Source organism: Chaetodon auriga, chromosome 22 (genome assembly GCF_051107435.1).
Source record: "Chaetodon auriga isolate fChaAug3 chromosome 22, fChaAug3.hap1, whole genome shotgun sequence".
Taxonomy (NCBI): Eukaryota; Metazoa; Chordata; class Actinopteri; order Chaetodontiformes; family Chaetodontidae; genus Chaetodon; species Chaetodon auriga.
The window spans coordinates 8,371,742-8,385,804 of record NC_135095.1 but is presented as its reverse complement, the minus strand read 5'-3'; the positions used below and the strand labels follow the sequence as shown (position 1 = coordinate 8,385,804).

The 14,063-nt window shown below is 46.3% G+C and overlaps 1 long non-coding RNA gene across 1 annotated transcript in view; it reads right to left on the bottom strand.

The window, feature by feature from the left end:
* Window positions 1-1,731: 1,731 nt before the first annotated feature.
* Window positions 1,732-14,063, bottom strand: part of LOC143314699 (uncharacterized) — a 33,379-nt gene continuing 21,047 nt past the window's right edge. Inside the window, exons 4-6 of the long non-coding RNA XR_013075818.1 lie at window positions 8,761-8,892; window positions 4,788-4,835; window positions 1,732-2,418 (exon numbers count right to left, since the gene is read on the bottom strand). This is a non-coding gene — a long non-coding RNA (uncharacterized LOC143314699). The remainder of the gene's footprint in view (window positions 2,419-4,787; window positions 4,836-8,760; window positions 8,893-14,063) is intronic.

The window sequence follows — 14,063 nt, the reverse complement described above, 5'->3', positions numbered from 1 at the left end:
GACAAAGGATGCACAAACTTCCAAAAAAGTTGGGACATTGTGTAAAGCATAAACAGAATGTGATAATTTGCTCTTCCTTTTCGGCATTAGTCAATTAAAAACAGTACAAAGACGATATATTTAATGTTTGCCTCATCATCTTCATGGATTTTTGTAAACATCTGCTTATTTGATGCAGCAACACATTTCAAACAAGCTGGGACAGGAGCAACAAAAGACTGGGAAAGATGTGGAATGCTCCAAAAACACCTGTTTGGAACATTCCACAGGTAAGCAGGTTCTTTGGTAACAGGTGATAGCATCGTGACTGGGGATGAAAGGGGCATCCTGGAAAGAGGTTCACCGCATGAGTGTTTGGCTGAACACATGACCGTATGAAGGCCACTGCTACATGGGCTCAGGAACACTCTGTAAAACCATTATCAGTAAACACAGTTTGTTTGTACATGATTACATTCTGTTCGACATTTTCCACGGCATCCAAACTTTTTGGAATTGGGCTTGTACATCTAAAATACACGTCTGCACCTGAGCTACAGAGACTCTTCACACTGGTATTTTGAAGTAAAATGAGCTCCTTACAAGGATTACAGAAGAAGAAACTGCTGCTCCTCTGCACTCAGTACACACTGAAAGGATGAGACTCCAGTCATTGTTTGTTCTTACATCATTTCTAATCCACTCTTTATTTATTGATAAATGAAACAGTACAAAGTTAAAACACTGATAGTAAAAAATCTAAAACTGCACTTTCCACGTTTCCATACATAGACAGTATCTGTAAAGGAATTAATGTCGATGCTGTTGGCACCACTCACCCATTCAATGAAACCTCTGCTATCAAATGTCAGTCCTCAGCTAAAGACTGTCTGTCAGTTTACTGGAAGGTTGCCGTGTGCTCCTGTGATGTATTGCTGCCCTCCAGGGAAGGCAGTAGGTTGTATAGTTAGCTCCTGATGGGGTAAAATCACAACCCTGAAACCACACAACCTACTACCTCACCCTGTACGAACACCATAAGTCACCCGGGCGGGTAGGAGGAAGATCTGGATGTGTAGGTGTGTGCAAAGGTCACATCTGCTCACTGTGTAAATGAAGACAGAACCACTTAGCTGTCGTTACAGCGAGTACAGCAAGGTTTGGGAAGAGAGCATTACAAGGAAAATGTCACATTTCAGCACAGCTAAAAACCATTATTCAAACATTAGCTAATGGAGGCATTTTGTTACAGCATTTGCAATTACAATAAGCACATTTGAAGAAACCAAGAAAAGCACAACAGTTCTGTTTAAAGGTCTATATTTCAGCAACATGCTCTGGATGTAAACTTTTAAAAATGCATGCCCTCTAACTTATCAGCTTCTCCTCTACATCACCCCCTTTCTCATTGGTCTAACTTCAATGAAGGAGATTAACAAGGGGTACATGACTGTTCATCAAAAAGAGGAAGAAGTGGTGAAGTTGTATTTCCGTTGTCATGATGCCGCTGCCATCACAGTCGCTCCAGGAAAGACAGTAAGTTGTATAGTCATCTGACAGTTTGGGAATGACCCTAAAACTATACAACCTACTACCTCACCCCAAAGGACAGTTCATCTCCTGCAGGAGTCTCCTGTGTCACGTGGCTGACGGACGACCGGCGGGAAGACGAACTCAGAGACAAACGCTCGGAAAACCAGGAAAACACGCATGAAACAAAACAGCGAAGTGTGCAACTAAAACAGGCTTTTTATATGATAACACGAGTTTATGAGAGAAAAGATAGTGAAGACTGAGCTGCAGTTGAAAGCTGAGTAAGTGGGCCTTTGAGCTGAGATAATTATTTTGTCACAGATACTGCTGCCAGGCTCAAGAATAAACATGCATGTATTATTGCTAGATTACTTTATTATATTATTTGTAAGTAGATATTTTATTCATTGAACACACAGGTGGGCCTCAGGGAGTTTTAATAGCTTTAAAGAAATTCAAATTAATTGATAATAAAGACAATTCAATTAATTCTCTATCGCAACATTTTTGTCAGGATGTTGCTGCCCTACACTTAGATTCTTGCCAATTTTTCAATTGTTCTTCATTTCAAATGTTATAATATATCAACACATTTTACATCCTTTTTTTTATTTTAATCAATTACCCCCCAAAAATTTGAATGGCTTCTAAATGAGTCACTGTATTTATGAAACTGATATTTGTTTTTATCACTTTTTAAATGGATTTTTTGGTGGTTATTTTTCTTTCTTTCTATATTTACAGGAAACAAGTGAACCCACCAAGTGTTGCAAATGAAAGAAAGCCATCAAAACACTTCCTAGAAGTCACCTAAGTGTGACAGGTCACCTCTCCTCTGCGGCGGTGGCGGCGGCGGCTTCAGGCCTGTGCGGTCTGTCAGCTCGTCTCCTCTCAGGTTTCCTCGGCCTGATGGAGACAAATGAGAGGAGAGAGTGAGCTGCTGCCGGGTGTCGAAAGGTCACACTTTCACCTCGTGTCTCACACATGAGCGCCGCGTAATGACCGCGCTCCACCTTGAGCCAACGCAGCAGACCCAGAGAGCTGTACGAACGCACGCACGCACGTGAGCGAGCAGAGGGGTGACGGAGTCTTCAGTCTGTATTATTTATGAGCAGCCTGTTTGGCAATCTGCGTGTTGTTACCTGGTGGCTTGGGTAACACCTCTAAAGTGAACAAACACACCCATGGACGGTAAACGACTCGCCAATTAAATCCTCGGCAGATAACCTGTCGTGCTTCGTCTGCAGCCCGTCTGTGTGCGTCACAGGAAGACCTGGTGCAAACCAGCGCACATCTGTGTGTCTGTGAGTGTTTGGCTAAAGGGCCAAACAGGTTGTGGTTGTTTCAGGGAGTTTCCTGAGTGAGGAGGGAGAGGCTGCGGCTCTGCTGCGGTTTCCCCCCTGAGCTGGGGAGCGACGGGGGAGACGTGAGGAAGCGAGGTGGGGTCCGGCTTATGAAAGTGAGTCACTGCCTTAACTCCTCACGCGCACGCATACACGCACGCACCGGTTTGCGGCTGTTTTATTGCAGGTCGGTTATCCCATAAATGCCACACAAATCTCTACACGAGCCACTTAATGTCCGAGCCTGTAAGGTATAACAGACCGCTCCTCACTGACACTGCAGGCGAGGTATCACGTTTGCACAGGACAAGAGTTCATTCATGCAAATTACAGAAAACACAGTCTCTGCTTTACCTCTGGAGGTGTCTTGTCATACAGACACCGATTTGTACAAATATCTCTATCACCCTGATACAGTGGAGGTGAACTGGATTTCATTTGCGGTGCACACAGCATTGAAAAATCACTCAGAATTGGAACTTCTTTATCCAAAAGAAATAGTCCGTACAAAACCTACTGACAGCTCGTCATGTGGATTATCCCGAGTAACAGGGACAGTTTTTAAAAGGAATCCTTCACTGCTGTGAACACTACAAACGATGTTCTGTACTCCTACGCTGTATTGGGGTGAGGGCAGGTCCCTCAAGACCTCCACGGCGAGCACAGAAATGATGAGCGATAAGACAGAAAGGATGTTTTTGTGATTTGGGTGAACTAACCCTTTAACACTGAACACTTAACGATGAAATGTTTCATTGTTGGTGTGCACATCAGCAGAGCGATGAATTCATCCTGTATATTTTACTGTGTGTCTTCAGTACAGCAGCAACCTTTTCAACTATTTGAAAAACTGTATTTCAAACACGTTCAGAGTGTGTTATCATATCAACGCACTCCAAAGTGACCAGCATGACGTCTGTCAAAAATATAATGGTGTCATTAGCTGATGAGAGGTGTGACTGAGGAACAGCCTGCAGCCACCAACCGTCCAAAAGCACATTCGTCCAGCGTTTGGACGCACAGCACCCTGAACTGGAGCTGAAAACTGTGTTAAACTGTCAAGAATGACGCTGAAAATGAGTTGAGATTAAGCAGGCGACTCTTTGAGGTGAAGGTGGCGGAAGATTAAAAACAATTCGACGTGAGACAGGAACCTGTGAGCGTGTTTGTCTGCTGAGTCGTGCTCTGTCCAAGGTCACTGTAAACGTGTGAGTCTTGGTAAACCTTTTTTAGTGTGCTCAAAACCATGAAAGACTTGACATCTGACCACCACTGCTGCCCTGTGAAGGTGTCCGGTCACTCCGCCTGCAGTTGACCAGAGCCACCAACAGGTGTCATGTCTCCCCAAGTACGGAGGGAGAGTGTGTGCGGAGCTGAGCTCCCGTGACAATGAGGCCTTTGTGCAGTTCCGGGTGCCAGCCGGTGTGCCCTCGTGTACTGTTTCCCTCTAATCTTCATTTGACCTTTAGGCTGACGGCTTTTCTTTCCCCCTTTTTCCCCGACTAATTTCCTTTGAGGAGATTATCTTTGAGCCGCACCACAGACTTACTGATTCAGATGACATGACACACAAAACGCGCCGGGCCCGGTTTTGACGGGACGCGTCACTCGCTGCCGCTGTTGCTGCTGCGTGCCGGGAACAACGTGAGGCGGATTGTGTTCGATAAACCAACGACTGGCTGTGTTAATTGTGTTGCGCGCCTGCAGGAAGAGGAAGCCGGAGGATGCACGTTTCCAGTGACACCGAAATGATTTTGCCTTTGACAATTCAGTGGTGTGATGGCATGCGCACACACTCGCACACACACACACACACATACGGGGACACAAACACACTGCTGAACGCATCGCCGAGTGTGAAGCAAATATATACTTGGACAATTCAGAAATACATTTGACAATGTAGAAAATTAATCGGATTTTGAAACTAACCCTTTTGAGGTCTGACCAGGAAAATTAAGTCATTCCCAAATAATGAGCCTGCAAATAGAAGAGAAAAACAGAGACGTAAATACAGTTATACATACACACACCCATGTCGACACACACACACACATAATACTGTGCAGATATATTCACAAAACACACACACACACACACACACACACACGCTAAGGTGTCCATGTAGCCTCAGGTCATAAACCTGCCAAGCAGCTACTTGAGTGTATCATTAAGGCTGATGTAACATATGTTAGAGTGATCACGGCTCAGAATACTGCAGCTGAATTTAGACTGGATAATTATATTACCATGAACTGGCTGGTGTTGAAGAAGCTGAAGATTCATCTCTCAGAAGAGCATTTGCTTCAGAAAACGACCAGTGGGAATTATATTACAGCGCGCATTAGGACGAACGGAGCCGTGGCTTTTTATTCTGCGCTTATTCCCCTTTTCTCTAATTGTCTGTCTTGTCGATAATCACTTTTATTCTTAAAGTGAAATCCTGAAATTTAAAAAGGGCTTGATATATTAAAAACATCAAAGGAAAAATGGAACATTAATAAACAAGCATTTAATTAAGATTTAAATAAAATCCAGATTTTTTACTAAAATACTGTTTTAAAAAATGTGAAAATATTCTTTGTATATTATATAAATAAATATTACAGCCCCCTCCCACCGCCTCCCACACACACACACACACACACACACACATTACTTTAGAAAAACTTCTGTCTTCTATTTTAAAGAACAATTAAAGAAATTAAATTCGATATATATGAAAATAAATGGTGTATATTCGAAGAATGAATTATGCTCTTATTTTAAGAGGAGAAAAAAAATAAACTGTGATGAATCGTGATTTTTAAAAAACGGCCCGGTGCGTTTAAGAAAATAAAATAATACAAAAACAAATCTTAAAATATATCTATTTTATAATTTAACACTCATATTGTTGAGTTTGAAACCAAGCCACATACATATATTCATGTGAAAACCACACACACACACACACACACACACACACACACACACACACACACACAGAAGAACCCTTATGAAATGAATTGTTCGATTTTCCCATGAACTTTTGTTTCTGCTTCATTTAAATTCTTCCTGCAAAACAAAACCTTATGACTGATTCACACTCTCTCTCTCTCACTCTCACACACACACACACACACACACACACACACACACACACACAAGCACACATGCACACACAGACGTTCTCAAACACACTGGAACAAGAGGAGGTGTATCCGAAAATGTAACTGAAAGAATAACACCTCAAATCCGTCTCGTACCTCATTTTCCTTCCTGTTTGACAAATTAGAAGCCGCTTCTTATGCCAAAAGGCCGAGGCGCTGGCGACAGAGATAGAGCTGTGCCTCGCTCCATCTTTAAAATCGAAGCAGTCGTCACTGGTGTCAGCGCTCTGAATAATAATCAATATTTTAAGTATGTCTGTTTTAAAATGACTGCCTTCTCGGTGCCAGCGTGTGTCTCTGTGTTATACTCAAATGCACCTGTGTGTGTTTGAGTAATACCATGTGGTGCATCTGTAATGTGTGCATTGTGTGTGTGTGTGTGTGTGTGTGTGTGTGAAAGCTCAGAGGAGGAGGCTGTGCCCTGCACTCCTTGGGAGAGGCGTGGGAACCCCATTCATCTTAGGAGCCAGGGTTCATTGTGGGGTACATAGCATCAAATGTGTCTGGGTGTTTGCCTGTGTGTGTGTGTGTGTGTGTGTGTGTGTGTGTGTGTGTGTGTGTGTGTCTGGTTCAAGATGTGGTGTGATGCTCTTTGTGCTAGCTTTCACATTTCCTTCAGTTTGGTCGTTTTCTAACAGTGTCTAACACGTCATGTGATTGCTTTTTTAAACCAGGCTTGTAGATTCAGCGTGGAGGCAAAATCTGCAATTTTTACTTATTTTTTGGCTTAAAAAAACAAAACGATGCAGGACTCCTCAGCGGTCCATCATTAAAGGTGAGAGAATATTTGAAGGGAAATCGGTGTGTTCTGGATAAAATCGCACAACAGTCTGCAACTCACTGCCAGCTTTATGTGAAAAATACATTATTTTTATGAATTCCAAAATCGAGCAGGATTTGTGTTTTCTCATGGCGTCAGGATGAACTACTCTCTCTCGACTGGCAACATTTTGAGGAATTACACTTTTTTCTTATTCGTGACATAAATCCACCCGACAGACACTTTTCGGACACTATTAACTTTCGACGTTTTTTCAATAGTCGCTGAAACGATCGACGCTTTCCAAATTACGAAGCGCGTTTGAGGCGCGCTTCTCGCTGTTTCCCTTCTATCGCCCCGTTTCTGGGATGGAATAAACTAGAAAGGAAGGAAATAGAAAAGGAGAGCAGCGAAAAATCAAAAAAAAACAATCTCATCCCTCATTTGACTCTGCTGCGGCACCTTGCGAGCCGATTGGTGCTCAGCAGTGACGCGTTGCTTTTTCAAATGCTGACGTATTAGCTCGTAATATCAGCGGGCTGAGGGTCTCGGAAGAGGGGTCCGGACACACCTAATGCGGGAAGTTAGGGCTTTCCTGCCGTGGTGACAGTGATGGCGGAGCTCGCGCAAGACCCTGTAGTGTGTAACGTAGGACGTAGGTGGGATGACTAGAGCTATCTGTGATGACTCAGGCTGCCTCCACTCCTACCTATTGGTCATGGAAGACTCTGATGTGCTGAGGTGTTCAACATGATGCCTCCTCGACAGGCGGTGTGGGGGGAAAAATGTCCGATTTTTCAATTAGCCCTGGTAGAAAAAACTGATTTATGGGCGACGAGTAAAAGATGCCACACTGGAAGACATCTATGGGGGGTGTGGCGTATTGATTTTTTTTATTTCTGTGGAAAATATGACGTTAAAAAGTCAGATTTAGAGCAAATATTCGTCCTCAGGGATGAAGAAGGGGTGATACTGATGCAAATGACAATTTAACTTTTATCAATTCTTTAAAAAGCGGACTGCTCTATTCCGGTAAATACACAACCCAAATACTGTGAAATTAGGTTACACTGCTTTGAATTTCACTGAGTCTTCAAACTGTACAACCGATCGAAACAGAGAATCGTCCGCAGCTTGAAGCCTTTCTCTTGTTTACGCACGTGAAGGAAAATGTAAAAAATGTAAACGAACGCTTATACGTGAGCCACATTAGGGATAAAGCATAATAAACGCTTGGTCCAAAAGGCCTGTTCGAGCTGTATCAACGCTACGTGTGGCCACGTGTCAGCAGTGACCCATTTTCAAATGTTTAACCTTCTATTACAAACAAAAAACCTCGCTCGCGTTCGCCGAGATGAGGTTTTAATGAGAAAACTCATTACGAGAATCACGGTTAATAGTTTTCTGATAGCTGACCAGGAGAGAAAAGGGGAGAGAGACACAGGGAGAGAGAGAGAGAGAGAGAGAGAGAGAGAGGGGGGAGAGAGAGGGAGAGGGAGCGTTGTGGTGGGGCTCGGCCTTGTGTAGCAGGCCTTGTCTGGCCCTCGGCCCAACATTACAGCACTCGTCCCTCTCTGCTCCCTCCAAAACCGTCTCTCTTTCACACACACAAAAGGCCGACCTGGAGTGCAAAACTGCAGGTAGGAACGCACCAGAGGAGAGATTAGCTCGATTTCGTCTGAAATTCAAAGCCCGTGCCACGTTTCCCCCCCCCCCCGGGTTTGCCTATATTCAGTTAAGCCTCCTCTCTCTGGATAGTCGTGCCGCCCCGAAGGAAACAACACCCAGACTTAAACACACCAACATGGAGATCGGGTCAAAACGAAGCCGCGCCGTGGCGCCGGTTTCATCTTTGTGTTTCGTCGTTTTTTTTTTGTCAAACGAAGACCTCTGCATGTGTGCATGCCTCACACACACGTACACAGGCGTCCATGCACTCACACACACACACACACACACTTACCTCCACACCCACACATGCTCTCTGACTTACCCAGTGAGACTTTGAGGCAACTGGCACTCACACCGCAGTCAGTCAGCTATCCGGGGTAAAGCGCCGAAATCTCCGCCGCTCATTGTGCTGGATTCCCTCCGTAGCTGTACGCAGTATGTCCACATATCCTCTCTGTAGAGAAGGGCAGAGAAGGAGCTCGGATTCAGTCACACAGCTCTGCACTCCCTGCAAGGAGTAGGCGGGCACGCCAACGAGAGACCCATTCAGAGTCCCACAAAGTGCCAGCCTCCCTGTCCGCCTCAGCGCCTTGTCTATATGTCTGTCTGCCCATCTGTCTGCCCCTCTGTCTGGGCTTTACCCTGTCAATCTGGCCACCTTAACCCAAACCCTGCCTCTGAGCCTCGGGTAACCTGCCTCACCTCAGCTAACTTGCTTTCTAATATTTGCAAAGCGGCTCCCCTCGCTCTCCCCTGTCTGCCACCTCCTAGTCTGAGACTGTCAGGGCTCGCCACAATAAGGAGGCCATGTGGGTTTCCCATGGAGTCGCGTGTTCCTCCCGTCTGGCAGTTAACAAGGCTTTGAATGAGGAATGTTAGCAAACAGAGCCGCTGAATGTCGGGTGAATGCTAAGCCAGGCAGCCAGTCAGATTGCAGCACTGGCCCGGGCATATGAATAATGCAGAAGACTCACAGGGAGGAGAGGAGGCAAGGCTCCGCCTCCCACTGCCCCTTCCCAACTCCACCCACCCCTCCTTCTTTTCCCCGCTCGAAACTCAAATGCCTTCACGGGAGCAAGGGAGCAGAGAAGGGGGGAGAGAGAGGATTCAAGATCTGTGCTGCTACTCGCTCGTGCAACGATGAAAAAAAAAAAAGTCCTGCGACAGGAGAGCAGTTCCACATGCGCACACACGTTATTACTACACATCAGTTCTTGAAACATGCCTCTTTTTGCCTGTCGTTGGGAGCTATCTCACTCTTTTTTGGCTTTTTGTGTCTTTTGTTTGGAATTGGCACCTGTCCCAGAAAAAGCCCCGTCGCTGCTCCGCCCTCCTGCTCCCCTTTCAGTGGAGACTGTCCGAGAGAGAGAGAGAGAGAGAGAAGGAGAGAGGGAGAGAGGGAGAGAGCGTGAGGAAGAGAGGGTGGGGCAGAAAACCCAAAAGAGGGAGAGGTTTAGAGATGGAAAGGGTGAGGAAGGAGGAGGGCGAAGGAGATAAGAGCACAGGAAAATACACGAGAAATCATCTGCTCAAATCGAGACATGCACACGTACATGCACAGGTAACATGAAATCAAGCGGCTGGTCAAGCACCACGCTCGAAAAGCAAAACTGCCGTCTCCCTCCTCAGCTTCGGGGGCGACTCACGAGGAAAGGCAGCATGGCGAGCAAATCTAGAAGCACGTGCTCGAAAAGCCTTCGCATCAGGGTACAAACCAAAACCACTGATTCTCCCCGGTCCACTTTAATTAACTCGACTGACAACAACCCGAAAACGGCGAAACGCGACAAAATGCGTGCGAGCGGCGCCCGCCAGGTGAAGAAAACGCGGGTCCCGGAGAACGTCTTCGCAAATGGCGCAGCGATGTCGAAGTAGGAGTAAAGCAAAGCCACTTGTTGCATGATATTGAGGAGCAGATCTTTCAGAGAGAGGCGAGAGCAGGCAGAGGGTTAAAATCCTGGGACTGGGAGTAGTAAAAAATCCCTCCCTCTTTTGGCACAGAGTAGCTAAGGGGAGGGCCCGCCTGTAGAAATAGCAGCAGAGCGTTTTTCCCCTCTCTTTTTTTTTTTCAGAGCTGCAGCGTCCTAGTCTACCCTCTCGCATGTGGCCGGGACCCAGGGAGAGAGGAGGAGGAGAGCGATGGATAGAAAAAGAAGCAAGAGCCGCGAGGGGAGGGGGCGAGAGAGGGAGGGGAGAAGAGCTGTGAGTGGAGGAGAAAGGGCTCAGCTGATGATGAAACAGGGACGTGTGGGAGTGCGTGCGCACTGCGCGTTTTCATCACCGGCGTGACGTGCGCGTGCACGAGGCGGGGTGGGGAGGGAGCTTGGGGGGGTGTGGGGGGGCATACAGTGCACTTCTCCTGAAGAGGAGAGTCACAGCACACACACACACACACACACACACACACACACACACACACACACACACACTCGCAAATGATTAAAGGATTCTGGGACAACTTGCAACACCTAACTTTGAGATTCATGGAAAAGATTAACGATTCGTCTTTTCATTTCAGAGCTGCTCGGAGTTCAGCAGCAGACGCCTGACTTTGACCTACGTGTCCTTTATCGCAAAACTTCCAGGCGGCCAATGGAAGCAATGGCGTCCCACCAATAAAAGGCCGAGAAACAAAGTCTGGCTTGACCGCTGCTGAATTTCGCCCTGATCGCTGCTTCTTTTCCTCGACCACGGACACGTAATGAGTCGAAAGGCTACACTGACTGTTTTGGCTTGCAATCAAAGCCAGATAAGCACCTGGGTGCGACTGCCCCTCCTTGATTGCAACAGTGAACTGTGCTGTAAAATCCTGTAATATTTACCGCAGTGCGCTCGCCATGTGCCATTACTAGGCCACCCTCGCCTTTGCTGCGATCTGCAGCAGCGGCGGTCCTGCGCGCGAATAAGGAGAGATGTCGGGCAGTAGCCGAACGATAAAATGGACTCTGCCGATGACTCTGCTCGTGTCCCGCACCCTCCTTCCCTCTCCGCCTCCCCTCCAGTGTCCAGCCTGTTCTGTCTCCCACCCTTTCTTGTCCTTTCAGTAGCACTGTTATAGTCTACAGTAATAAACAGCCCGACTCTGAACAGCTAGTGTTAATTTAAGCCTGCATGAGGAGGATCTTTTTATGTTTTTTTGTGCCAGATACCACCCCTGCTGGCTCCCCCCCCCCACCCCCCACCCCCGCCCCCCCGTCTCCTGCACACCTACCAACCTCTGCATCAGCCTGCTGAAGGTTATTCACACCCGTCCGGTTTCCACCCGACTTCCCTCCCTTCTCTCTGTGGCCAAAGTGCTGTAATGCCCCTTAGCTGTTTGCAACAGATTCCCCCATGGCAAAAAAACAACTTCCTCTCTTTTGGACGCCATTCCCCTCCCCTCCAGTTTTCTCTTTCCCAAAAGAAACCCAGAACTCAACACAGGCAAATTTTTTCCCCTCCTCTCTCCCCAAAGTAGCAGCCGCACAAAAGAGAGGGGAAAAAGGGAAAACTGTCCAAAGAAACGACAGATCTCACATCATGGAGCACGGCTAGCTGGTCGTGATTTCAATCTGTCTTTAGGGGAATCGCACGCACTGACACAAATAAAGGTGGGAAAACCTCCCTGCATACGCTTCACCGTGTTCTCATTCGTGCTTTTCAGCGTGGAGAAGACGACGAAGACCAGAGCGAGCATGAAGCGATTGAACAGCAAACTAATATGGCCGCTTGGTTAGTTGCAGCCTCTCCTACCTCCTCGCTCTCAGTCCTGGAGGCTAAAAGAAAAGGCGTTACGCTGCTGTGTGTGTGTGCGTGTGTGTGTGTGTGTGTGTGTGTGTGTGTGTTTCTACCTCGGAGGACAGACCCAGGGAGAGAGAGAGAGATAGAGAGAGAGAGAGGGAGAGAGTGAGTGCACTTGTCTTGCCTAACTCTCCTCAGCTTTCCACAGTCTCAAATGAAACTCAGATTCCCTGTGTTCTGTGTTCTGCTGCACCATCCGCATATCGAAAACACACAACGCACAAACGCGGAAAAAAAAAAAACAAAAACAAAAAAACGACAACTTCCAAAACGTGGAAGAGGAGCGCGAGTGAGACAGAAATCAGGCTGCTTCGGGGGTTCGGGTGATTTCAGTGCACTTTTATCACGATGTGAATCCACTCGTGTCCCTTGATGAGAAAAACGGATCAAGCACCAAACAGTCATCCGGCTGAATCCTGTGACGTCACATCTCGCCATGCCTTTGAACCAATTGCAATCGCCCCTAGCAAAAAAACGCCACCACCACTGCATGCTGAATATAAATCAAACAATAGTGTAAACAAATGCATGTTTCATCAGCAATTTGAAGAGTCTCTCAGGCCTCCTCGTCTATCTGCGACAGTGTTTCTGCTAGTCAGTTGTTTACCATCTAACATGTGGCAGGAATTCAAAAAACTTGGCAGAGCCTGTTGCACCGTACGTCGTGGAGAGTTCACTTGAGGATACGACTCTGGTTTTGGCTCAGCTGCCAACTTCTGACACTGTAGCCCTCTGCACGGCCTCGCCCCTGCAGGAGCGGCCTGCGTAATGCTGCCATTGATGAAACTCCAATATTAACAACCTCATTTATGACACCTCCAAGAGTCCACGACCGCAAATTTTTTATTTTTTTATTTTTTTTGCATCGAGCCCCTTCACCTCCGCTCCAATCTCTGCCTCGCCACACGTTTACTGTCAGTGTGTGAAAGCATGTCGCACTGTTGATATTTAATAAGGCTGTGAGTCATGTTTTAGGGGCACATTTCAGCTGGAGCGCAGTAGGTGACGAAAGGGGAGAAGCTGCAGTGATTAGGCTTCAGCAAATCTTTCACATCTGCAAAAATTAAAAAAAAAGAAAAAAAAAAAATCAAGCGACCGCAGCGAATGTGTCAATGATGCACAGCTTGTGTTGCACAGTGGCGACATGGCAGTGAATGTCTCACAGAGTTATAGTTCACTCGTGAGCTAAAACAATGGAGCCGTTGAGTGGTCTTATCAGGCACTCGGCACCTTCATATCCATATGAATCATCCCGTGTGTGACCAATCAACATGCTTCAATGAAATTTATAGCACACACACACATACACACACACACACATACACATAAAGCACTTGAGAATAATATGAGCTGCAATATTTCTAATACTCCTTTGCAAAAAACTACAAGTTTAAAAAAATAGACAAATCACACACATTTCAATTAAATAACAAATCATTTGTTTTTTTTGGCAGCAGAACAGACTCACTGACAACAGCCTCCTCTTCGACAAAGTTCATCATATAGACACAGCAAAAAAAATTACGTGTTAAAAAATATAAGCCATTTCTGCACAAAAAATGCGATTCCTTCAATATATTATTTGTAGCTTTCGATCAGCAGTGAATAAAAAGCAGCCGAATAAGTAGAAGCACGTAGGAAGGACCCTCTGAAGCAGCTACTCCTGTGAATACACGACTTACTGCGTTTAAAGTTTGGGTCTAATTTACGAGCCTCAGACGCTGTCCTGTGGCAGGACCACAGTATAACCCCTGCTGTATTCACCCACTAAGTTACAGCCATCTATACGTTCACACTCCGGCGAACACACACACGCTTCCTCCTCTCCTCAGTGACCGGTGCGGA